We start from the raw sequence: 20,019 nt of genomic DNA, 5'->3' as shown, positions 1-20,019 counted from the left end.
TTGGCTCGCAGCTGGAAAAATCGCTGCAGCGAAAACTCTCCGGGAAGATCCGGACGGAATGAGCCGAAGTTGCGGCGACCGGATGAAAGAAGGGAACGGGGGGCGGGGAAGGGATTTCGTACAAAAACGAAAAAGGGGTGCAACACGAGGACTTCCCAGGGGGTCACCCATCCTAGTACTACTCTCGCCCAAGCACGCTTAACTGCGGAGTTCTGATGGGATCCGGTGCATTAGTGCTGGTATGATCGCACCCGATAGGCACTCCGCTTTCAATTCTTTTGTTCCATTTTTCTGCCCCGTCGGGCACTGCTTGCTCTATCTCTGGCTTTCTTGGCCACGTCTCGCCGGCCGGACCCCGTATCCCGTTGGAGGGATGGCTGCGGCCGAACGTGCCCGCTGACGGGGCTATTTTTGCTCGCAGCTGGAAAAATCGCTGCGAAAACTCTCCGGGAAGATCCGGACGGAATGAGCCGAAGTTGCGGCGACCGGATGAAAGAAGGGAACGGGGGGCGGGGAAGGGATTTCGTACAAAAACGAAAAAGGGGTGCAACACGAGGACTTCCCAGGGGGTCACCCATCCTAGTACTACTCTCGCCCAAGCACGCTTAACTGCGGAGTTCTGATGGGATCTGGTGCATTAGTGCTGGTATGATAGCACCCGATAGGCACTCCGCTTTCAATTCTTTTGTTCCATTTTTCTGCCCCGTCGGGCACTCCTCGCTCTATCTTGGCCACGTCTCGCCGGCCGGACCCCGAGTCCCGTTGGAGGGATGGCTACGGCCGAACGTGCCCGCTGACGGGGCTATTTTGGCTCGCAGCTCGAAAAATCGCTGCGAAATCTCTCCGGGAAGATCCGGACGGAATGAGCCGAAGTTGCGGCGACCGGATGAAAGAAGGGAACGGGGGGCGGGGAAGGGATTTCGTACAAAAACGAAAAAGGGGTGCAACACGAGGACTTCCCATGGGGTCACCCATCCTAGTACTACTCTCGCCCAAGCACGCTTAACTGCGGAGTTCTGATGGGATCCGGTGCATTAGTGCTGGTATGATCGCACCCGATAGGCACTCCGCTTTCAATTCTTTTGTTCCATTTTTCTGCCCCGTCGGGCACTGCTCGCTCTATCTTGGCCACGTCTCGCCGGCCGGACCCCGTGTCCCGTTGGAGGGATGGCTACGGCCGAACGTGCCCGCTGACGGGGCTATTTCGGCTCGCAGCTGGAAAAATCGCTGCGAAATCTCTCCGGGAAGATCCGGACGGAATGAGCCGAAGTTGCGGCGACCGGATGAAAGAAGGGAACGGGGGGCGGGGAAGGGATTTCGTACAAAAACGAAAAAGGGGTGCAACACGAGGACTTCCCAGGGGGTCACCCATCCTAGTACTACTCTCGCCCAAGCACGCTTAACTGCGAAGTTCTGATGGGATCTGGTGACTTAGTGCTGGTATGATCGCACCCGATAGGCACTCCGCTTTCAATTCTTTTGTTCCATTTTTCTGCCCCGTCGGGCACTCCTCGCTCTATCTTGGCCACGTCTCGCCGGCCGGACCCCGAGTCCAGTTGGAGGGATGGCTACGGCCGAACGTGCCCGCTGACGGGGCTATTTTGGCTCGCAGCTCAGAAAATCGCTGCGAAATCTCTCCGGGAAGATCCGGACGGAATGAGCCGAAGTTGCGGCGACCGGATGAAAGAAGGGAACGGGGGGCGGGGAAGGGATTTCGTACAAAAACGAAAAAGGGGTGCAACACGAGGACTTCCCAGGGGGTCACCCATCCTAGTACTACTCTCGCCCAAGCACGCTTAACTGCGGAGTTCTGATGGGATCCGGTGCATTAGTGCTGGTATGATCGCACCCGATAGGCACTCCGCTTTCAATTCTTTTGTTCCATTTTTCTGCCCCGTCGGGCACTGCTCGCTCTATCTTGGCCACGTCTCGCCGGCCGGACCCCGTGTCCCGTTGGAGGGATGGCGACGGCCGAACGTGCCCGCTGACGGGGCTATTTTGGCTCGCAGCTCGAAAAATCGCTGCGAAATCTCTCCGGGAAGATCCGGACGGAATGAGCCGAAGTTGCGGCGACCGGATGAAAGAAGGGAACGGGGGGCGGGGAAGGGATTTCGTACAAAAACGAAAAAGCGGTGCAACACGAGGACTTCCCAGGGGGTCACCCATCCTAGTACTACTCTCGCCCAAGCACGCTTAACTGCGGAGTTCTGATGGGATCCGGTGCATTAGTGCTGGTAGGATCGCACCCGATAGGCACTCCGCTTTCAATTCTTTTGTTCCATTTTTCTGCCCCGTCGGGCACTGCTCGCTCTATCTTGGCCACGTCTCGCCGGCCGAACCCCGTGTCCCGTTGGAGGGATGGCTACGGCCGAACGTGCCCGCTGACGGGGCTATTTTGGCTCGCAGCTCGAAAAATCGCTGCGAAATCTCTCCGGGAAGATCCGGACGGAATGAGCCGAAGTTGCGGCGACCGGATGAAAGAAGGGAACGGGGGGCGGGGAAGGGATTTCGTACAAAAACGAAAAAGGGGTGCAACACGAGGACTTCCCAGGGGATCACCCATCCTAGTACTACTCTCGCCCAAGCACGCTTAACAGCGGAGTTCTGATGGGATCCGGTGCATTAGTGCTGGTATGATCGCACCCGATAGGCACTCCGCTTTCAATTCTTTTGTTCCATTTTTCCGCCCCGTCGGGCACCGCTCGCTCTATCTTGGCCACGTCTCGCCGGGCGGACCCCGTGTCCCGTTGGAGGGATGGCTACGGCCGAACGTGCCCGCTGACGGGGCTATTTTGGCTCGCAGCTCGAAAAATCGCTGCGAAATCTCTCCGGGAAGATCCGGACGGAATGAGCCGAAGTTGCGGCGACCGGATGAAAGAAGGGAACGGGGGGCGGGGAAGGGATTTCGTACAAAAACGAAAAAGGGGTGCAACACGAGGACTTCCCAGGGGATCACCCATCCTAGTACTACTCTCGCCCAAGCACGCTTAACAGCGGAGTTCTGATGGGATCCGGTGCATTAGTGCTGGTATGATCGCACCCGATAGGCACTCCGCTTTCAATTCTTTTGTTCCATTTTTCTGCCCCGTCGGGCACCGCTCGCTCTATCTTGGACACGTCTCGCCGGGCGGACCCCGTGTCCCGTTGGAGGGATGGCTACGGCCGAACGTGCCCGCTGACGGGGCTATTTTGGCTCGCAGCTCGAAAAATCGCTGCGAAATCTCTCCGGGAAGATCCGGACGGAATGAGCCGAAGTTGCGGCGACCGGATGAAAGAAGGGAACGGGGGGCGGGGAAGGGATTTCGTACAAAAACGAAAAAGGGGTGCAACACGAGGACTTCCCAGGGGGTCACCCATCCTAGTACTACTCTCGCCCAAGCACGCTTAACTGCGGAGTTCTGATGGGATCCGGTGCATTAGTGCTGGTATGATCGCACCCGATAGGCACTCCGCTTTCAATTCTTTTGGTCCATTTTTCGGCCCCGTCGGGCACCGCTCCCTCTATCTCTGGCTTTCTTGGCCACGTCTCGCCGGCCGGACCCCGTATCCCGTTGGAGGGATGGCTACGGCCGAGAGTGCCCGCTGAAGGGGGCTATTTTGGCTCGCAGCTCGAAAAATCGCTGCAGCGAAAACTCTCCGGGAAGATCCGGACGGAATGAGCCGAAGTTGCGGCGACCGGATGAAAGAAGGGAACGGGGGGCGGGGAAGGGATTTCGTACAAAAACGAAAAAGGGGTGCAACACGAGGACTTCCCAGGGGGTCACCCATCCTAGTACTACTCTCGCCCAAGCACGCTTAACTGCGGAGTTCTGATGGGATCCGGTGCATTAGTGCTGGTATGATCGCACCCGATAGGCACTCCGCTTTCAATTCTTTTGGTCCATTTTTCGGCCCCGTCGGGCACCGCTCGCTCTATCTCTGGCTTTCTTGGCCACGTCTCGCCGGCCGGACCCCGTATCCCGTTGGAGGGATGGCTGCGGCCGAACGTGCCCGCTGACGGGGCTATTTTGGCTCGAAGCTGGAAAAATCGCTGCGAAAACTCTCCGGGAAGATCCGGACGGCATGAGCCGAAGTTGCGGCGACCGGATGAAAGAAGGGAACGGGGGGCGGGGAAGGGATTTCGTACAAAAACGAAAAAGGGGTGCAACACGAGGACTTCCCAGGGGGTCACCCATCCTAGTACTACTCTCGCCCAAGCACGCTTAACTGCGGAGTTCTGATGGGATCCGGTGCATTAGTGCTGGTATGATCGCACCCGATAGGCACTCCGCTTTCAATTCTTTTGGTCCATTTTTCTGCCCCGTCGGGCACTGCTCACTCTATCTTGGCCACGTCTCGCCGGGCGGACCCCGTGTCCCGTTGGAGGGATGGCTACGGCCGAACGTGCCCGCTGACGGGGCTATTTTGGCTCGCAGCTCGAAAAATCGCTGCGAAATCTCTCCGGGAAGATCCGGACGGAATGAGCCGAAGTTGCGGCGACCGGATGAAAGAAGGGAACGGGGGGCGGGGAAGGGATTTCGTACAAAAACGAAAAAGGGGTGCAACACGAGGACTTCCCAGGGGATCACCCATCCTAGTACTACTCTCGCCCAAGCACGCTTAACAGCGGAGTTCTGATGGGATCCGGTGCATTAGTGCTGGTATGATCGCACCCGATAGGCACTCCGCTTTCAATTCTTTTGTTCCATTTTTCTGCCCCGTCGGGCACCGCTCGCTCTATCTTGGACACGTCTCGCCGGGCGGACCCCGTGTCCCGTTGGAGGGATGGCTACGGCCGAACGTGCCCGCTGACGGGGCTATTTTGGCTCGCAGCTCGAAAAATCGCTGCGAAATCTCTCCGGGAAGATCCGGACGGAATGAGCCGAAGTTGCGGCGACCGGATGAAAGAAGGGAACGGGGGGCGGGGAAGGGATTTCGTACAAAAACGAAAAAGGGGTGCAACACGAGGACTTCCCAGGGGGTCACCCATCCTAGTACTACTCTCGCCCAAGCACGCTTAACTGCGGAGTTCTGATGGGATCCGGTGCATTAGTGCTGGTATGATCGCACCCGATAGGCACTCCGCTTTCAATTCTTTTGGTCCATTTTTCGGCCCCGTCGGGCACCGCTCCCTCTATCTCTGGCTTTCTTGGCCACGTCTCGCCGGCCGGACCCCGTATCCCGTTGGAGGGATGGCTACGGCCGAGAGTGCCCGCTGAAGGGGGCTATTTTGGCTCGCAGCTCGAAAAATCGCTGCAGCGAAAACTCTCCGGGAAGATCCGGACGGAATGAGCCGAAGTTGCGGCGACCGGATGAAAGAAGGGAACGGGGGGCGGGGAAGGGATTTCGTACAAAAACGAAAAAGGGGTGCAACACGAGGACTTCCCAGGGGGTCACCCATCCTAGTACTACTCTCGCCCAAGCACGCTTAACTGCGGAGTTCTGATGGGATCCGGTGCATTAGTGCTGGTATGATCGCACCCGATAGGCACTCCGCTTTCAATTCTTTTGGTCCATTTTTCGGCCCCGTCGGGCACCGCTCGCTCTATCTCTGGCTTTCTTGGCCACGTCTCGCCGGCCGGACCCCGTATCCCGTTGGAGGGATGGCTGCGGCCGAACGTGCCCGCTGACGGGGCTATTTTGGCTCGAAGCTGGAAAAATCGCTGCGAAAACTCTCCGGGAAGATCCGGACGGCATGAGCCGAAGTTGCGGCGACCGGATGAAAGAAGGGAACGGGGGGCGGGGAAGGGATTTCGTACAAAAACGAAAAAGGGGTGCAACACGAGGACTTCCCAGGGGGTCACCCATCCTAGTACTACTCTCGCCCAAGCACGCTTAACTGCGGAGTTCTGATGGGATCCGGTGCATTAGTGCTGGTATGATCGCACCCGATAGGCACTCCGCTTTCAATTCTTTTGGTCCATTTTTCTGCCCCGTCGGGCACTGCTCACTCTATCTCTGGCTTTCTTGGCCACGTCTCGCCGGCCGGACCCCGTATCCCGTTGGAGGGATGGCTACGGCCGAGAGTGCCCGCTGAAGGGGGCTATTTTGGCTCGCAGCTGGAAAAATCGCTGCAGCGAAAACTCTCCGGGAAGATCCGGACGGAATGAGCCGAAGTTGCGGCGACCGGATGAAAGAAGGGAACGGGGGGCGGGGAAGGGATTTCGTACAAAAACGAAAAAGGGGTGCAACACGAGGACTTCCCAGGGGGTCACCCATCCTAGTACTACTCTCGCCCAAGCACGCTTAACTGCGGAGTTCTGATGGGATCCGGTGCATTAGTGCTGGTATGATCGCACCCGATAGGCACTCCGCTTTCAATTCTTTTGTTCCATTTTTCTGCCCCGTCGGGCACTGCTTGCTCTATCTCTGGCTTTCTTGGCCACGTCTCGCCGGCCGGACCCCGTATCCCGTTGGAGGGATGGCTGCGGCCGAACGTGCCCGCTGACGGGGCTATTTTTGCTCGCAGCTGGAAAAATCGCTGCGAAAACTCTCCGGGAAGATCCGGACGGAATGAGCCGAAGTTGCGGCGACCGGATGAAAGAAGGGAACGGGGGGCGGGGAAGGGATTTCGTACAAAAACGAAAAAGGGGTGCAACACGAGGACTTCCAAGGGGGTCACCCATCCTAGTACTACTCTCGCCCAAGCACGCTTAACTGCGGAGTTCTGATGGGATCTGGTGCATTAGTGCTGGTATGATAGCACCCGATAGGCACTCCGCTTTCAATTCTTTTGTTCCATTTTTCTGCCCCGTCGGGCACTCCTCGCTCTATCTTGGCCACGTCTCGCCGGCCGGACCCCGAGTCCCGTTGGAGGGATGGCTACGGCCGAACGTGCCCGCTGACGGGGCTATTTTGGCTCGCAGCTCGAAAAATCGCTGCGAAATCTCTCCGGGAAGATCCGGACGGAATGAGCCGAAGTTGCGGCGACCGGATGAAAGAAGGGAACGGGGGGCGGGGAAGGGATTTCGTACAAAAACGAAAAAGGGGTGCAACACGAGGACTTCCCATGGGGTCACCCATCCTAGTACTACTCTCGCCCAAGCACGCTTAACTGCGGAGTTCTGATGGGATCCGGTGCATTAGTGCTGGTATGATCGCACCCGATAGGCACTCCGCTTTCAATTCTTTTGTTCCATTTTTCTGCCCCGTCGGGCACTGCTCGCTCTATCTTGGCCACGTCTCGCCGGCCGGACCCCGTGTCCCGTTGGAGGGATGGCTACGGCCGAACGTGCCCGCTGACGGGGCTATTTCGGCTCGCAGCTGGAAAAATCGCTGCGAAATCTCTCCGGGAAGATCCGGACGGAATGAGCCGAAGTTGCGGCGACCGGATGAAAGAAGGGAACGGGGGGCGGGGAAGGGATTTCGTACAAAAACGAAAAAGGGGTGCAACACGAGGACTTCCCAGGGGGTCACCCATCCTAGTACTACTCTCGCCCAAGCACGCTTAACTGCGAAGTTCTGATGGGATCTGGTGACTTAGTGCTGGTATGATCGCACCCGATAGGCACTCCGCTTTCAATTCTTTTGTTCCATTTTTCTGCCCCGTCGGGCACTCCTCGCTCTATCTTGGCCACGTCTCGCCGGCCGGACCCCGAGTCCAGTTGGAGGGATGGCTACGGCCGAACGTGCCCGCTGACGGGGCTATTTTGGCTCGCAGCTCGAAAAATCGCTGCGAAATCTCTCCGGGAAGATCCGGACGGAATGAGCCGAAGTTGCGGCGACCGGATGAAAGAAGGGAACGGGGGGCGGGGAAGGGATTTCGTACAAAAACGAAAAAGGGGTGCAACACGAGGACTTCCCAGGGGGTCACCCATCCTAGTACTACTCTCGCCCAAGCACGCTTAACTGCGGAGTTCTGATGGGATCCGGTGCATTAGTGCTGGTATGATCGCACCCGATAGGCACTCCGCTTTCAATTCTTTTGTTCCATTTTTCTGCCCCGTCGGGCACTGCTCGCTCTATCTTGGCCACGTCTCGCCGGCCGGACCCCGTGTCCCGTTGGAGGGATGGCGACGGCCGAACGTGCCCGCTGACGGGGCTATTTTGGCTCGCAGCTCGAAAAATCGCTGCGAAATCTCTCCGGGAAGATCCGGACGGAATGAGCCGAAGTTGCGGCGACCGGATGAAAGAAGGGAACGGGGGGCGGGGAAGGGATTTCGTACAAAAACGAAAAAGCGGTGCAACACGAGGACTTCCCAGGGGGTCACCCATCCTAGTACTACTCTCGCCCAAGCACGCTTAACTGCGGAGTTCTGATGGGATCCGGTGCATTAGTGCTGGTAGGATCGCACCCGATAGGCACTCCGCTTTCAATTCTTTTGTTCCATTTTTCTGCCCCGTCGGGCACTGCTCGCTCTATCTTGGCCACGTCTCGCCGGCCGAACCCCGTGTCCCGTTGGAGGGATGGCTACGGCCGAACGTGCCCGCTGACGGGGCTATTTTGGCTCGCAGCTCGAAAAATCGCTGCGAAATCTCTCCGGGAAGATCCGGACGGAATGAGCCGAAGTTGCGGCGACCGGATGAAAGAAGGGAACGGGGGGCGGGGAAGGGATTTCGTACAAAAACGAAAAAGGGGTGCAACACGAGGACTTCCCAGGGGATCACCCATCCTAGTACTACTCTCGCCCAAGCACGCTTAACAGCGGAGTTCTGATGGGATCCGGTGCATTAGTGCTGGTATGATCGCACCCGATAGGCACTCCGCTTTCAATTCTTTTGTTCCATTTTTCCGCCCCGTCGGGCACCGCTCGCTCTATCTTGGCCACGTCTCGCCGGGCGGACCCCGTGTCCCGTTGGAGGGATGGCTACGGCCGAACGTGCCCGCTGACGGGGCTATTTTGGCTCGCAGCTCGAAAAATCGCTGCGAAATCTCTCCGGGAAGATCCGGACGGAATGAGCCGAAGTTGCGGCGACCGGATGAAAGAAGGGAACGGGGGGCGGGGAAGGGATTTCGTACAAAAACGAAAAAGGGGTGCAACACGAGGACTTCCCAGGGGATCACCCATCCTAGTACTACTCTCGCCCAAGCACGCTTAACAGCGGAGTTCTGATGGGATCCGGTGCATTAGTGCTGGTATGATCGCACCCGATAGGCACTCCGCTTTCAATTCTTTTGTTCCATTTTTCTGCCCCGTCGGGCACCGCTCGCTCTATCTTGGACACGTCTCGCCGGGCGGACCCCGTGTCCCGTTGGAGGGATGGCTACGGCCGAACGTGCCCGCTGACGGGGCTATTTTGGCTCGCAGCTCGAAAAATCGCTGCGAAATCTCTCCGGGAAGATCCGGACGGAATGAGCCGAAGTTGCGGCGACCGGATGAAAGAAGGGAACGGGGGGCGGGGAAGGGATTTCGTACAAAAACGAAAAAGGGGTGCAACACGAGGACTTCCCAGGGGGTCACCCATCCTAGTACTACTCTCGCCCAAGCACGCTTAACTGCGGAGTTCTGATGGGATCCGGTGCATTAGTGCTGGTATGATCGCACCCGATAGGCACTCCGCTTTCAATTCTTTTGGTCCATTTTTCGGCCCCGTCGGGCACCGCTCCCTCTATCTCTGGCTTTCTTGGCCACGTCTCGCCGGCCGGACCCCGTATCCCGTTGGAGGGATGGCTACGGCCGAGAGTGCCCGCTGAAGGGGGCTATTTTGGCTCGCAGCTCGAAAAATCGCTGCAGCGAAAACTCTCCGGGAAGATCCGGACGGAATGAGCCGAAGTTGCGGCGACCGGATGAAAGAAGGGAACGGGGGGCGGGGAAGGGATTTCGTACAAAAACGAAAAAGGGGTGCAACACGAGGACTTCCCAGGGGGTCACCCATCCTAGTACTACTCTCGCCCAAGCACGCTTAACTGCGGAGTTCTGATGGGATCCGGTGCATTAGTGCTGGTATGATCGCACCCGATAGGCACTCCGCTTTCAATTCTTTTGGTCCATTTTTCGGCCCCGTCGGGCACCGCTCGCTCTATCTCTGGCTTTCTTGGCCACGTCTCGCCGGCCGGACCCCGTATCCCGTTGGAGGGATGGCTGCGGCCGAACGTGCCCGCTGACGGGGCTATTTTGGCTCGAAGCTGGAAAAATCGCTGCGAAAACTCTCCGGGAAGATCCGGACGGCATGAGCCGAAGTTGCGGCGACCGGATGAAAGAAGGGAACGGGGGGCGGGGAAGGGATTTCGTACAAAAACGAAAAAGGGGTGCAACACGAGGACTTCCCAGGGGGTCACCCATCCTAGTACTACTCTCGCCCAAGCACGCTTAACTGCGGAGTTCTGATGGGATCCGGTGCATTAGTGCTGGTATGATCGCACCCGATAGGCACTCCGCTTTCAATTCTTTTGGTCCATTTTTCTGCCCCGTCGGGCACTGCTCACTCTATCTCTGGCTTTCTTGGCCACGTCTCGCCGGCCGGACCCCGTATCCCGTTTGAGGGATGGCTGCGGCCGAGAGTGCCCGCTGAAGGGGGCTATTTTGGCTCGCAGCTCGAAAAATCGCTGCGAAAACTCTCCGGGAAGATACGGACGGAATGAGCCGAAGTTGCGGCGACCGGATGAAAGAAGGGAACGGGGGGCGGGGAAGGGATTTCGTACAAAAACGAAAAAGGGGTGCAACACGAGGACTTCCCAGGGGGTCACCCATCCTAGTACTACTCTCGCCCAAGCACGCTTAACTGCGGAGTTCTGATGGGATCCGGTGCATTAGTGCTGGTATGATCGCACCCGATAGGCACTCCGCTTTCAATTCTTTTGGTCCATTTTTCGGCCCCGTCGGGCACCGCTCCCTCTATCTCTGGCTTTCTTGGCCACGTCTCGCCGGCCGGACCCCGTATCCCGTTGGAGGGATGGCTACGGCCGAGAGTGCCCGCTGAAGGGGGCTATTTTGGCTCGCAGCTCGAAAAATCGCTGCAGCGAAAACTCTCCGGGAAGATCCGGACGGAATGAGCCGAAGTTGCGGCGACCGGATGAAAGAAGGGAACGGGGGGCGGGGAAGGGATTTCGTACAAAAACGAAAAAGGGGTGCAACACGAGGACTTCCCAGGGGGTCACCCATCCTAGTACTACTCTCGCCCAAGCACGCTTAACTGCGGAGTTCTGATGGGATCCGGTGCATTAGTGCTGGTATGATCGCACCCGATAGGCACTCCGCTTTCAATTCTTTTGGTCCATTTTTCGGCCCCGTCGGGCACCGCTCGCTCTATCTCTGGCTTTCTTGGCCACGTCTCGCCGGCCGGACCCCGTATCCCGTTGGAGGGATGGCTGCGGCCGAACGTGCCCGCTGACGGGGCTATTTTGGCTCGAAGCTGGAAAAATCGCTGCGAAAACTCTCCGGGAAGATCCGGACGGCATGAGCCGAAGTTGCGGCGACCGGATGAAAGAAGGGAACGGGGGGCGGGGAAGGGATTTCGTACAAAAACGAAAAAGGGGTGCAACACGAGGACTTCCCAGGGGGTCACCCATCCTAGTACTACTCTCGCCCAAGCACGCTTAACTGCGGAGTTCTGATGGGATCCGGTGCATTAGTGCTGGTATGATCGCACCCGATAGGCACTCCGCTTTCAATTCTTTTGGTCCATTTTTCTGCCCCGTCGGGCACTGCTCACTCTATCTTGGCCACGTCTCGCCGGGCGGACCCCGTGTCCCGTTGGAGGGATGGCTACGGCCGAACGTGCCCGCTGACGGGGCTATTTTGGCTCGCAGCTCGAAAAATCGCTGCGAAATCTCTCCGGGAAGATCCGGACGGAATGAGCCGAAGTTGCGGCGACCGGATGAAAGAAGGGAACGGGGGGCGGGGAAGGGATTTCGTACAAAAACGAAAAAGGGGTGCAACACGAGGACTTCCCAGGGGATCACCCATCCTAGTACTACTCTCGCCCAAGCACGCTTAACAGCGGAGTTCTGATGGGATCCGGTGCATTAGTGCTGGTATGATCGCACCCGATAGGCACTCCGCTTTCAATTCTTTTGTTCCATTTTTCTGCCCCGTCGGGCACCGCTCGCTCTATCTTGGACACGTCTCGCCGGGCGGACCCCGTGTCCCGTTGGAGGGATGGCTACGGCCGAACGTGCCCGCTGACGGGGCTATTTTGGCTCGCAGCTCGAAAAATCGCTGCGAAATCTCTCCGGGAAGATCCGGACGGAATGAGCCGAAGTTGCGGCGACCGGATGAAAGAAGGGAACGGGGGGCGGGGAAGGGATTTCGTACAAAAACGAAAAAGGGGTGCAACACGAGGACTTCCCAGGGGGTCACCCATCCTAGTACTACTCTCGCCCAAGCACGCTTAACTGCGGAGTTCTGATGGGATCCGGTGCATTAGTGCTGGTATGATCGCACCCGATAGGCACTCCGCTTTCAATTCTTTTGGTCCATTTTTCGGCCCCGTCGGGCACCGCTCCCTCTATCTCTGGCTTTCTTGGCCACGTCTCGCCGGCCGGACCCCGTATCCCGTTGGAGGGATGGCTACGGCCGAGAGTGCCCGCTGAAGGGGGCTATTTTGGCTCGCAGCTCGAAAAATCGCTGCAGCGAAAACTCTCCGGGAAGATCCGGACGGAATGAGCCGAAGTTGCGGCGACCGGATGAAAGAAGGGAACGGGGGGCGGGGAAGGGATTTCGTACAAAAACGAAAAAGGGGTGCAACACGAGGACTTCCCAGGGGGTCACCCATCCTAGTACTACTCTCGCCCAAGCACGCTTAACTGCGGAGTTCTGATGGGATCCGGTGCATTAGTGCTGGTATGATCGCACCCGATAGGCACTCCGCTTTCAATTCTTTTGGTCCATTTTTCGGCCCCGTCGGGCACCGCTCGCTCTATCTCTGGCTTTCTTGGCCACGTCTCGCCGGCCGGACCCCGTATCCCGTTGGAGGGATGGCTGCGGCCGAACGTGCCCGCTGACGGGGCTATTTTGGCTCGAAGCTGGAAAAATCGCTGCGAAAACTCTCCGGGAAGATCCGGACGGCATGAGCCGAAGTTGCGGCGACCGGATGAAAGAAGGGAACGGGGGGCGGGGAAGGGATTTCGTACAAAAACGAAAAAGGGGTGCAACACGAGGACTTCCCAGGGGGTCACCCATCCTAGTACTACTCTCGCCCAAGCACGCTTAACTGCGGAGTTCTGATGGGATCCGGTGCATTAGTGCTGGTATGATCGCACCCGATAGGCACTCCGCTTTCAATTCTTTTGGTCCATTTTTCTGCCCCGTCGGGCACTGCTCACTCTATCTCTGGCTTTCTTGGCCACGTCTCGCCGGCCGGACCCCGTATCCCGTTGGAGGGATGGCTACGGCCGAGAGTGCCCGCTGAAGGGGGCTATTTTGGCTCGCAGCTGGAAAAATCGCTGCAGCGAAAACTCTCCGGGAAGATCCGGACGGAATGAGCCGAAGTTGCGGCGACCGGATGAAAGAAGGGAACGGGGGGCGGGGAAGGGATTTCGTACAAAAACGAAAAAGGGGTGCAACACGAGGACTTCCCAGGGGGTCACCCATCCTAGTACTACTCTCGCCCAAGCACGCTTAACTGCGGAGTTCTGATGGGATCCGGTGCATTAGTGCTGGTATGATCGCACCCGATAGGCACTCCGCTTTCAATTCTTTTGTTCCATTTTTCTGCCCCGTCGGGCACTGCTTGCTCTATCTCTGGCTTTCTTGGCCACGTCTCGCCGGCCGGACCCCGTATCCCGTTGGAGGGATGGCTGCGGCCGAACGTGCCCGCTGACGGGGCTATTTTTGCTCGCAGCTGGAAAAATCGCTGCGAAAACTCTCCGGGAAGATCCGGACGGAATGAGCCGAAGTTGCGGCGACCGGATGAAAGAAGGGAACGGGGGGCGGGGAAGGGATTTCGTACAAAAACGAAAAAGGGGTGCAACACGAGGACTTCCAAGGGGGTCACCCATCCTAGTACTACTCTCGCCCAAGCACGCTTAACTGCGGAGTTCTGATGGGATCTGGTGCATTAGTGCTGGTATGATAGCACCCGATAGGCACTCCGCTTTCAATTCTTTTGTTCCATTTTTCTGCCCCGTCGGGCACTCCTCGCTCTATCTTGGCCACGTCTCGCCGGCCGGACCCCGAGTCCCGTTGGAGGGATGGCTACGGCCGAACGTGCCCGCTGACGGGGCTATTTTGGCTCGCAGCTCGAAAAATCGCTGCGAAATCTCTCCGGGAAGATCCGGACGGAATGAGCCGAAGTTGCGGCGACCGGATGAAAGAAGGGAACGGGGGGCGGGGAAGGGATTTCGTACAAAAACGAAAAAGGGGTGCAACACGAGGACTTCCCATGGGGTCACCCATCCTAGTACTACTCTCGCCCAAGCACGCTTAACTGCGGAGTTCTGATGGGATCCGGTGCATTAGTGCTGGTATGATCGCACCCGATAGGCACTCCGCTTTCAATTCTTTTGTTCCATTTTTCTGCCCCGTCGGGCACTGCTCGCTCTATCTTGGCCACGTCTCGCCGGCCGGACCCCGTGTCCCGTTGGAGGGATGGCTACGGCCGAACGTGCCCGCTGACGGGGCTATTTCGGCTCGCAGCTGGAAAAATCGCTGCGAAATCTCTCCGGGAAGATCCGGACGGAATGAGCCGAAGTTGCGGCGACCGGATGAAAGAAGGGAACGGGGGGCGGGGAAGGGATTTCGTACAAAAACGAAAAAGGGGTGCAACACGAGGACTTCCCAGGGGGTCACCCATCCTAGTACTACTCTCGCCCAAGCACGCTTAACTGCGAAGTTCTGATGGGATCTGGTGACTTAGTGCTGGTATGATCGCACCCGATAGGCACTCCGCTTTCAATTCTTTTGTTCCATTTTTCTGCCCCGTCGGGCACTCCTCGCTCTATCTTGGCCACGTCTCGCCGGCCGGACCCCGAGTCCAGTTGGAGGGATGGCTACGGCCGAACGTGCCCGCTGACGGGGCTATTTTGGCTCGCAGCTCGAAAAATCGCTGCGAAATCTCTCCGGGAAGATCCGGACGGAATGAGCCGAAGTTGCGGCGACCGGATGAAAGAAGGGAACGGGGGGCGGGGAAGGGATTTCGTACAAAAACGAAAAAGGGGTGCAACACGAGGACTTCCCAGGGGGTCACCCATCCTAGTACTACTCTCGCCCAAGCACGCTTAACTGCGGAGTTCTGATGGGATCCGGTGCATTAGTGCTGGTATGATCGCACCCGATAGGCACTCCGCTTTCAATTCTTTTGTTCCATTTTTCTGCCCCGTCGGGCACTGCTCGCTCTATCTTGGCCACGTCTCGCCGGCCGGACCCCGTGTCCCGTTGGAGGGATGGCGACGGCCGAACGTGCCCGCTGACGGGGCTATTTTGGCTCGCAGCTCGAAAAATCGCTGCGAAATCTCTCCGGGAAGATCCGGACGGAATGAGCCGAAGTTGCGGCGACCGGATGAAAGAAGGGAACGGGGGGCGGGGAAGGGATTTCGTACAAAAACGAAAAAGCGGTGCAACACGAGGACTTCCCAGGGGGTCACCCATCCTAGTACTACTCTCGCCCAAGCACGCTTAACTGCGGAGTTCTGATGGGATCCGGTGCATTAGTGCTGGTAGGATCGCACCCGATAGGCACTCCGCTTTCAATTCTTTTGTTCCATTTTTCTGCCCCGTCGGGCACTGCTCGCTCTATCTTGGCCACGTCTCGCCGGCCGAACCCCGTGTCCCGTTGGAGGGATGGCTACGGCCGAACGTGCCCGCTGACGGGGCTATTTTGGCTCGCAGCTCGAAAAATCGCTGCGAAATCTCTCCGGGAAGATCCGGACGGAATGAGCCGAAGTTGCGGCGACCGGATGAAAGAAGGGAACGGGGGGCGGGGAAGGGATTTCGTACAAAAACGAAAAAGGGGTGCAACACGAGGACTTCCCAGGGGATCACCCATCCTAGTACTACTCTCGCCCAAGCACGCTTAACAGCGGAGTTCTGATGGGATCCGGTGCATTAGTGCTGGTATGATCGCACCCGATAGGCACTCCGCTTTCAATTCTTTTGTTCCATTTTTCCGCCCCGTCGGGCACCGCTCGCTCTATCTTGGCCACGTCTCGCCGGGCGGACCCCGTGTCCCGTTGGAGGGATGGCTACGGCCGAACGTGCCCGCTGACGGGGCTATTTTGGCTCGCAGCTCGAAAAATCGCTGCGAAATCTCTCCGGGAAGATCCGGACGGAATGAGCCGAAGTTGCGGCGACCGGATGAAAGAAGGGAACGGGGGGCGGGGAAGGGATTTCGTACAAAAACGAAAAAGGGGTGCAACACGAGGACTTCCCAGGGGATCACCCATCCTAGTACTACTCTCGCCCAAGCACGCTTAACAGCGGAGTTCTGATGGGATCCGGTGCATTAGTGCTGGTATGATCGCACCCGATAGGCACTCCGCTTTCAATTCTTTTGTTCCATTTTTCTGCCCCGTCGGGCACCGCTCGCTCTATCTTGGACACGTCTCGCCGGGCGGACCCCGTGTCCCGTTGGAGGGATGGCTACGGCCGAACGTGCCCGCTGACGGGGCTATTTTGGCTCGCAGCTCGAAAAATCGCTGCGAAATCTCTCCGGGAAGATCCGGACGGAATGAGCCGAAGTTGCGGCGACCGGATGAAAGAAGGGAACGGGGGGCGGGGAAGGGATTTCGTACAAAAACGAAAAAGGGGTGCAACACGAGGACTTCCCAGGGGGTCACCCATCCTAGTACTACTCTCGCCCAAGCACGCTTAACTGCGGAGTTCTGATGGGATCCGGTGCATTAGTGCTGGTATGATCGCACCCGATAGGCACTCCGCTTTCAATTCTTTTGGTCCATTTTTCGGCCCCGTCGGGCACCGCTCCCTCTATCTCTGGCTTTCTTGGCCACGTCTCGCCGGCCGGACCCCGTATCCCGTTGGAGGGATGGCTACGGCCGAGAGTGCCCGCTGAAGGGGGCTATTTTGGCTCGCAGCTCGAAAAATCGCTGCAGCGAAAACTCTCCGGGAAGATCCGGACGGAATGAGCCGAAGTTGCGGCGACCGGATGAAAGAAGGGAACGGGGGGCGGGGAAGGGATTTCGTACAAAAACGAAAAAGGGGTGCAACACGAGGACTTCCCAGGGGGTCACCCATCCTAGTACTACTCTCGCCCAAGCACGCTTAACTGCGGAGTTCTGATGGGATCCGGTGCATTAGTGCTGGTATGATCGCACCCGATAGGCACTCCGCTTTCAATTCTTTTGGTCCATTTTTCGGCCCCGTCGGGCACCGCTCGCTCTATCTCTGGCTTTCTTGGCCACGTCTCGCCGGCCGGACCCCGTATCCCGTTGGAGGGATGGCTGCGGCCGAACGTGCCCGCTGACGGGGCTATTTTGGCTCGAAGCTGGAAAAATCGCTGCGAAAACTCTCCGGGAAGATCCGGACGGCATGAGCCGAAGTTGCGGCGACCGGATGAAAGAAGGGAACGGGGGGCGGGGAAGGGATTTCGTACAAAAACGAAAAAGGGGTGCAACACGAGGACTTCCCAGGGGGTCACCCATCCTAGTACTACTCTCGCCCAAGCACGCTTAACTGCGGAGTTCTGATGGGATCCGGTGCATTAGTGCTGGTATGATCGCACCCGATAGGCACTCCGCTTTCAATTCTTTTGGTCCATTTTTCTGCCCCGTCGGGCACTGCTCACTCTATCTCTGGCTTTCTTGGCCACGTCTCGCCGGCCGGACCCCGTATCCCGTTTGAGGGATGGCTGCGGCCGAGAGTGCCCGCTGAAGGGGGCTATTTTGGCTCGCAGCTCGAAAAATCGCTGCGAAAACTCTCCGGGAAGATACGGACGGAATGAGCCGAAGTTGCGGCGACCGGATGAAAGAAGGGAACGGGGGGCGGGGAAGGGATTTCGTACAAAAACGAAAAAGGGGTGCAACACGAGGACTTCCCAGGGGGTCACCCATCCTAGTACTACTCTCGCCCAAGCACGCTTAACTGCGGAGTTCTGATGGGATCCGGTGCATTAGTGCTGGTATGATCGCACCCGATAGGCACTCCGCTTTCAATTCTTTTGGTCCATTTTTCGGCCCCGTCGGGCACCGCTCGCTCTATCTCTGGCTTTCTTGGCCACGTCTCGCCGGCCGGACCCCGTATCCCGTTGGAGGGATGGCTGCGGCCGAACGTGCCCGCTGACGGGGCTATTTTGGCTCGAAGCTGGAAAAATCGCTGCGAAAACTCTCCGGGAAGATCCGGACGGAATGAGCCGAAGTTGCGGCGACCGGATGAAAGAAGGGAACGGGGGGCGGGGAAGGGATTTCGTACAAAAACGAAAAAGGGGTGCAACACGAGGACTTCCCAGGGGGTCACCCATCCTAGTACTACTCTCGCCCAAGCACGCTTAACTGCGGAGTTCTGATGGGATCCGGTGCATTAGTGCTGGTATGATCGCACCCGATAGGCACTCCGCTTTCAATTCTTTTGGTCCATTTTTCTGCCCCGTCGGGCACTGCTCACTCTATCTCTGGCTTTCTTGGCCACGTCTCGCCGGCCGGACCCCGTATCCCGTTTGAGGGATGGCTGCGGCCGAGAGTGCCCGCTGAAGGGGGCTATTTTGGCTCGCAGCTCGAAAAATCGCTGCGAAAACTCTCCGGGAAGATACGGACGGAATGAGCCGAAGTTGCGGCGACCGGATGAAAGAAGGGAACGGGGGGCGGGGAAGGGATTTCGTACAAAAACGAAAAAGGGGTGCAACACGAGGACTTCCCAGGGGGTCACCCATCCTAGTACTACTCTCGCCCAAGCACGCTTAACTGCGGAGTTCTGATGGGATCCGGTGCATTAGTGCTGGTATGATCGCACCCGATAGGCACTCCGCTTTCAATTCTTTTGGTCCATTTTTCGGCCCCGTCGGGCACCGCTCCCTCTATCTCTGGCTTTCTTGGCCACGTCTCGCCGGCCGGACCCCGTATCCCGTTGGAGGGATGGCTACGGCCGAGAGTGCCCGCTGAAGGGGGCTATTTTGGCTCGCAGCTCGAAAAATCGCTGCAGCGAAAACTCTCCGGGAAGATCCGGACGGAATGAGCCGAAGTTGCGGCGACCGGATGAAAGAAGGGAACGGGGGGCGGGGAAGGGATTTCGTACAAAAACGAAAAAGGGGTGCAACACGAGGACTTCCCAGGGGGTCACCCATCCTAGTACTACTCTCGCCCAAGCACGCTTAACTGCGGAGTTCTGATGGGATCCGGTGCATTAGTGCTGGTATGATCGCACCCGATAGGCACTCCGCTTTCAATTCTTTTGGTCCATTTTTCGGCCCCGTCGGGCACCGCTCGCTCTATCTCTGGCTTTCTTGGCCACGTCTCGCCGGCCGGACCCCGTATCCCGTTGGAGGGATGGCTGCGGCCGAACGTGCCCGCTGACGGGGCTATTTTTGCTCGCAGCTGGAAAAATCGCTGCGAAAACTCTCCGGGAAGATCCGGACGGAATGAGCCGAAGTTGCGGCGACCGGATGAAAGAAGGGAACGGGGGGCGGGGAAGGGATTTCGTACAAAAACGAAAAAGGGGTGCAACACGAGGACTTCCAAGGGGGTCACCCATCCTAGTACTACTCTCGCCCAAGCACGCTTAACTGCGGAGTTCTGATGGGATCTGGTGCATTAGTGCTGGTATGATAGCACCCGATAGGCACTCCGCTTTCAATTCTTTTGTTCCATTTTTCTGCCCCGTCGGGCACTCCTCGCTCTATCTTGGCCACGTCTCGCCGGCCGGACCCCGAGTCCCGTTGGAGGGATGGCTACGGCCGAACGTGCCCGCTGACGGGGCTATTTTGGCTCGCAGCTCGAAAAATCGCTGCGAAATCTCTCCGGGAAGATCCGGACGGAATGAGCCGAAGTTGCGGCGACCGGATGAAAGAAGGGAACGGGGGGCGGGGAAGGGATTTCGTACAAAAACGAAAAAGGGGTGCAACACGAGGACTTCCCATGGGGTCACCCATCCTAGTACTACTCTCGCCCAAGCACGCTTAACTGCGGAGTTCTGATGGGATCCGGTGCATTAGTGCTGGTATGATCGCACCCGATAGGCACTCCGCTTTCAATTCTTTTGTTCCATTTTTCTGCCC

General features: G+C 58.0%; 50 non-coding genes across 50 annotated transcripts; all 50 read right to left on the bottom strand.

Annotated features, from left to right (window-relative positions):
- Positions 1-134: 134 nt before the first annotated feature.
- On the bottom strand, positions 135-253 carry LOC131305927 (5S ribosomal RNA). Its single transcript, XR_009193479.1, has one exon. It is a non-coding gene; the product is annotated as a 5S ribosomal RNA (ribosomal RNA).
- A 288-nt stretch (positions 254-541) lies between these two features.
- LOC131305509 (5S ribosomal RNA) lies at positions 542-660 on the bottom strand. Its single transcript, XR_009193088.1, has one exon. It is a non-coding gene; the product is annotated as a 5S ribosomal RNA (ribosomal RNA).
- Positions 661-938: 278 nt separating this feature from the next.
- LOC131305189 (5S ribosomal RNA) lies at positions 939-1,057 on the bottom strand. Its single transcript, XR_009192786.1, has one exon. It is a non-coding gene; the product is annotated as a 5S ribosomal RNA (ribosomal RNA).
- Positions 1,058-1,335: 278 nt separating this feature from the next.
- Positions 1,336-1,454, bottom strand: LOC131305672 (5S ribosomal RNA). Its single transcript, XR_009193244.1, has one exon. It is a non-coding gene; the product is annotated as a 5S ribosomal RNA (ribosomal RNA).
- Positions 1,455-1,732: 278 nt separating this feature from the next.
- On the bottom strand, positions 1,733-1,851 carry LOC131305926 (5S ribosomal RNA). The gene has a single exon (XR_009193478.1). It is a non-coding gene; the product is annotated as a 5S ribosomal RNA (ribosomal RNA).
- Positions 1,852-2,129: 278 nt separating this feature from the next.
- Positions 2,130-2,248, bottom strand: LOC131305540 (5S ribosomal RNA). Its single transcript, XR_009193117.1, has one exon. It is a non-coding gene; the product is annotated as a 5S ribosomal RNA (ribosomal RNA).
- A 278-nt stretch (positions 2,249-2,526) lies between these two features.
- On the bottom strand, positions 2,527-2,645 carry LOC131305527 (5S ribosomal RNA). Its single transcript, XR_009193105.1, has one exon. It is a non-coding gene; the product is annotated as a 5S ribosomal RNA (ribosomal RNA).
- A 278-nt stretch (positions 2,646-2,923) lies between these two features.
- LOC131305526 (5S ribosomal RNA) lies at positions 2,924-3,042 on the bottom strand. The gene has a single exon (XR_009193104.1). It is a non-coding gene; the product is annotated as a 5S ribosomal RNA (ribosomal RNA).
- A 278-nt stretch (positions 3,043-3,320) lies between these two features.
- Positions 3,321-3,439, bottom strand: LOC131305925 (5S ribosomal RNA). The gene has a single exon (XR_009193477.1). It is a non-coding gene; the product is annotated as a 5S ribosomal RNA (ribosomal RNA).
- A 292-nt stretch (positions 3,440-3,731) lies between these two features.
- Positions 3,732-3,850, bottom strand: LOC131305924 (5S ribosomal RNA). Its single transcript, XR_009193476.1, has one exon. It is a non-coding gene; the product is annotated as a 5S ribosomal RNA (ribosomal RNA).
- A 288-nt stretch (positions 3,851-4,138) lies between these two features.
- On the bottom strand, positions 4,139-4,257 carry LOC131305923 (5S ribosomal RNA). The gene has a single exon (XR_009193474.1). It is a non-coding gene; the product is annotated as a 5S ribosomal RNA (ribosomal RNA).
- A 278-nt stretch (positions 4,258-4,535) lies between these two features.
- Positions 4,536-4,654, bottom strand: LOC131305525 (5S ribosomal RNA). Its single transcript, XR_009193103.1, has one exon. It is a non-coding gene; the product is annotated as a 5S ribosomal RNA (ribosomal RNA).
- Positions 4,655-4,932: 278 nt separating this feature from the next.
- On the bottom strand, positions 4,933-5,051 carry LOC131305922 (5S ribosomal RNA). Its single transcript, XR_009193473.1, has one exon. It is a non-coding gene; the product is annotated as a 5S ribosomal RNA (ribosomal RNA).
- Positions 5,052-5,343: 292 nt separating this feature from the next.
- Positions 5,344-5,462, bottom strand: LOC131305921 (5S ribosomal RNA). Its single transcript, XR_009193472.1, has one exon. It is a non-coding gene; the product is annotated as a 5S ribosomal RNA (ribosomal RNA).
- A 288-nt stretch (positions 5,463-5,750) lies between these two features.
- On the bottom strand, positions 5,751-5,869 carry LOC131305920 (5S ribosomal RNA). Its single transcript, XR_009193471.1, has one exon. It is a non-coding gene; the product is annotated as a 5S ribosomal RNA (ribosomal RNA).
- Positions 5,870-6,161: 292 nt separating this feature from the next.
- On the bottom strand, positions 6,162-6,280 carry LOC131305919 (5S ribosomal RNA). The gene has a single exon (XR_009193470.1). It is a non-coding gene; the product is annotated as a 5S ribosomal RNA (ribosomal RNA).
- A 288-nt stretch (positions 6,281-6,568) lies between these two features.
- Positions 6,569-6,687, bottom strand: LOC131305568 (5S ribosomal RNA). The gene has a single exon (XR_009193143.1). It is a non-coding gene; the product is annotated as a 5S ribosomal RNA (ribosomal RNA).
- A 278-nt stretch (positions 6,688-6,965) lies between these two features.
- Positions 6,966-7,084, bottom strand: LOC131305187 (5S ribosomal RNA). The gene has a single exon (XR_009192784.1). It is a non-coding gene; the product is annotated as a 5S ribosomal RNA (ribosomal RNA).
- Positions 7,085-7,362: 278 nt separating this feature from the next.
- LOC131305670 (5S ribosomal RNA) lies at positions 7,363-7,481 on the bottom strand. Its single transcript, XR_009193243.1, has one exon. It is a non-coding gene; the product is annotated as a 5S ribosomal RNA (ribosomal RNA).
- Positions 7,482-7,759: 278 nt separating this feature from the next.
- On the bottom strand, positions 7,760-7,878 carry LOC131305918 (5S ribosomal RNA). The gene has a single exon (XR_009193469.1). It is a non-coding gene; the product is annotated as a 5S ribosomal RNA (ribosomal RNA).
- A 278-nt stretch (positions 7,879-8,156) lies between these two features.
- Positions 8,157-8,275, bottom strand: LOC131305539 (5S ribosomal RNA). Its single transcript, XR_009193116.1, has one exon. It is a non-coding gene; the product is annotated as a 5S ribosomal RNA (ribosomal RNA).
- A 278-nt stretch (positions 8,276-8,553) lies between these two features.
- LOC131305524 (5S ribosomal RNA) lies at positions 8,554-8,672 on the bottom strand. The gene has a single exon (XR_009193102.1). It is a non-coding gene; the product is annotated as a 5S ribosomal RNA (ribosomal RNA).
- A 278-nt stretch (positions 8,673-8,950) lies between these two features.
- LOC131305523 (5S ribosomal RNA) lies at positions 8,951-9,069 on the bottom strand. Its single transcript, XR_009193101.1, has one exon. It is a non-coding gene; the product is annotated as a 5S ribosomal RNA (ribosomal RNA).
- A 278-nt stretch (positions 9,070-9,347) lies between these two features.
- LOC131305916 (5S ribosomal RNA) lies at positions 9,348-9,466 on the bottom strand. Its single transcript, XR_009193467.1, has one exon. It is a non-coding gene; the product is annotated as a 5S ribosomal RNA (ribosomal RNA).
- Positions 9,467-9,758: 292 nt separating this feature from the next.
- LOC131305915 (5S ribosomal RNA) lies at positions 9,759-9,877 on the bottom strand. The gene has a single exon (XR_009193466.1). It is a non-coding gene; the product is annotated as a 5S ribosomal RNA (ribosomal RNA).
- Positions 9,878-10,165: 288 nt separating this feature from the next.
- LOC131305914 (5S ribosomal RNA) lies at positions 10,166-10,284 on the bottom strand. The gene has a single exon (XR_009193465.1). It is a non-coding gene; the product is annotated as a 5S ribosomal RNA (ribosomal RNA).
- A 289-nt stretch (positions 10,285-10,573) lies between these two features.
- LOC131305913 (5S ribosomal RNA) lies at positions 10,574-10,692 on the bottom strand. The gene has a single exon (XR_009193464.1). It is a non-coding gene; the product is annotated as a 5S ribosomal RNA (ribosomal RNA).
- Positions 10,693-10,984: 292 nt separating this feature from the next.
- LOC131305912 (5S ribosomal RNA) lies at positions 10,985-11,103 on the bottom strand. Its single transcript, XR_009193463.1, has one exon. It is a non-coding gene; the product is annotated as a 5S ribosomal RNA (ribosomal RNA).
- A 288-nt stretch (positions 11,104-11,391) lies between these two features.
- Positions 11,392-11,510, bottom strand: LOC131305911 (5S ribosomal RNA). The gene has a single exon (XR_009193462.1). It is a non-coding gene; the product is annotated as a 5S ribosomal RNA (ribosomal RNA).
- Positions 11,511-11,788: 278 nt separating this feature from the next.
- On the bottom strand, positions 11,789-11,907 carry LOC131305522 (5S ribosomal RNA). Its single transcript, XR_009193100.1, has one exon. It is a non-coding gene; the product is annotated as a 5S ribosomal RNA (ribosomal RNA).
- A 278-nt stretch (positions 11,908-12,185) lies between these two features.
- LOC131305910 (5S ribosomal RNA) lies at positions 12,186-12,304 on the bottom strand. The gene has a single exon (XR_009193461.1). It is a non-coding gene; the product is annotated as a 5S ribosomal RNA (ribosomal RNA).
- Positions 12,305-12,596: 292 nt separating this feature from the next.
- On the bottom strand, positions 12,597-12,715 carry LOC131305909 (5S ribosomal RNA). Its single transcript, XR_009193460.1, has one exon. It is a non-coding gene; the product is annotated as a 5S ribosomal RNA (ribosomal RNA).
- Positions 12,716-13,003: 288 nt separating this feature from the next.
- Positions 13,004-13,122, bottom strand: LOC131305908 (5S ribosomal RNA). The gene has a single exon (XR_009193459.1). It is a non-coding gene; the product is annotated as a 5S ribosomal RNA (ribosomal RNA).
- Positions 13,123-13,414: 292 nt separating this feature from the next.
- Positions 13,415-13,533, bottom strand: LOC131305907 (5S ribosomal RNA). Its single transcript, XR_009193458.1, has one exon. It is a non-coding gene; the product is annotated as a 5S ribosomal RNA (ribosomal RNA).
- Positions 13,534-13,821: 288 nt separating this feature from the next.
- On the bottom strand, positions 13,822-13,940 carry LOC131305567 (5S ribosomal RNA). The gene has a single exon (XR_009193142.1). It is a non-coding gene; the product is annotated as a 5S ribosomal RNA (ribosomal RNA).
- A 278-nt stretch (positions 13,941-14,218) lies between these two features.
- On the bottom strand, positions 14,219-14,337 carry LOC131305185 (5S ribosomal RNA). Its single transcript, XR_009192783.1, has one exon. It is a non-coding gene; the product is annotated as a 5S ribosomal RNA (ribosomal RNA).
- A 278-nt stretch (positions 14,338-14,615) lies between these two features.
- LOC131305669 (5S ribosomal RNA) lies at positions 14,616-14,734 on the bottom strand. Its single transcript, XR_009193242.1, has one exon. It is a non-coding gene; the product is annotated as a 5S ribosomal RNA (ribosomal RNA).
- A 278-nt stretch (positions 14,735-15,012) lies between these two features.
- LOC131305905 (5S ribosomal RNA) lies at positions 15,013-15,131 on the bottom strand. Its single transcript, XR_009193456.1, has one exon. It is a non-coding gene; the product is annotated as a 5S ribosomal RNA (ribosomal RNA).
- Positions 15,132-15,409: 278 nt separating this feature from the next.
- Positions 15,410-15,528, bottom strand: LOC131305538 (5S ribosomal RNA). Its single transcript, XR_009193115.1, has one exon. It is a non-coding gene; the product is annotated as a 5S ribosomal RNA (ribosomal RNA).
- Positions 15,529-15,806: 278 nt separating this feature from the next.
- On the bottom strand, positions 15,807-15,925 carry LOC131305521 (5S ribosomal RNA). The gene has a single exon (XR_009193099.1). It is a non-coding gene; the product is annotated as a 5S ribosomal RNA (ribosomal RNA).
- Positions 15,926-16,203: 278 nt separating this feature from the next.
- On the bottom strand, positions 16,204-16,322 carry LOC131305520 (5S ribosomal RNA). The gene has a single exon (XR_009193098.1). It is a non-coding gene; the product is annotated as a 5S ribosomal RNA (ribosomal RNA).
- Positions 16,323-16,600: 278 nt separating this feature from the next.
- LOC131305904 (5S ribosomal RNA) lies at positions 16,601-16,719 on the bottom strand. The gene has a single exon (XR_009193455.1). It is a non-coding gene; the product is annotated as a 5S ribosomal RNA (ribosomal RNA).
- A 292-nt stretch (positions 16,720-17,011) lies between these two features.
- LOC131305903 (5S ribosomal RNA) lies at positions 17,012-17,130 on the bottom strand. The gene has a single exon (XR_009193454.1). It is a non-coding gene; the product is annotated as a 5S ribosomal RNA (ribosomal RNA).
- Positions 17,131-17,418: 288 nt separating this feature from the next.
- Positions 17,419-17,537, bottom strand: LOC131305902 (5S ribosomal RNA). The gene has a single exon (XR_009193453.1). It is a non-coding gene; the product is annotated as a 5S ribosomal RNA (ribosomal RNA).
- Positions 17,538-17,826: 289 nt separating this feature from the next.
- On the bottom strand, positions 17,827-17,945 carry LOC131305901 (5S ribosomal RNA). The gene has a single exon (XR_009193452.1). It is a non-coding gene; the product is annotated as a 5S ribosomal RNA (ribosomal RNA).
- Positions 17,946-18,233: 288 nt separating this feature from the next.
- LOC131305900 (5S ribosomal RNA) lies at positions 18,234-18,352 on the bottom strand. The gene has a single exon (XR_009193451.1). It is a non-coding gene; the product is annotated as a 5S ribosomal RNA (ribosomal RNA).
- A 289-nt stretch (positions 18,353-18,641) lies between these two features.
- Positions 18,642-18,760, bottom strand: LOC131305899 (5S ribosomal RNA). The gene has a single exon (XR_009193450.1). It is a non-coding gene; the product is annotated as a 5S ribosomal RNA (ribosomal RNA).
- Positions 18,761-19,052: 292 nt separating this feature from the next.
- Positions 19,053-19,171, bottom strand: LOC131305898 (5S ribosomal RNA). The gene has a single exon (XR_009193449.1). It is a non-coding gene; the product is annotated as a 5S ribosomal RNA (ribosomal RNA).
- Positions 19,172-19,459: 288 nt separating this feature from the next.
- Positions 19,460-19,578, bottom strand: LOC131305566 (5S ribosomal RNA). Its single transcript, XR_009193141.1, has one exon. It is a non-coding gene; the product is annotated as a 5S ribosomal RNA (ribosomal RNA).
- Positions 19,579-19,856: 278 nt separating this feature from the next.
- On the bottom strand, positions 19,857-19,975 carry LOC131305184 (5S ribosomal RNA). Its single transcript, XR_009192782.1, has one exon. It is a non-coding gene; the product is annotated as a 5S ribosomal RNA (ribosomal RNA).
- Between the last annotated feature and the right edge of the window lie 44 nt (positions 19,976-20,019).

Source organism: Rhododendron vialii, chromosome 10a (genome assembly GCF_030253575.1).
Source record: "Rhododendron vialii isolate Sample 1 chromosome 10a, ASM3025357v1".
NCBI lineage: Eukaryota > Viridiplantae > Streptophyta > Magnoliopsida > Ericales > Ericaceae > Rhododendron > Rhododendron vialii.
This window is presented reverse-complemented; position numbering and strand designations above follow the sequence as displayed.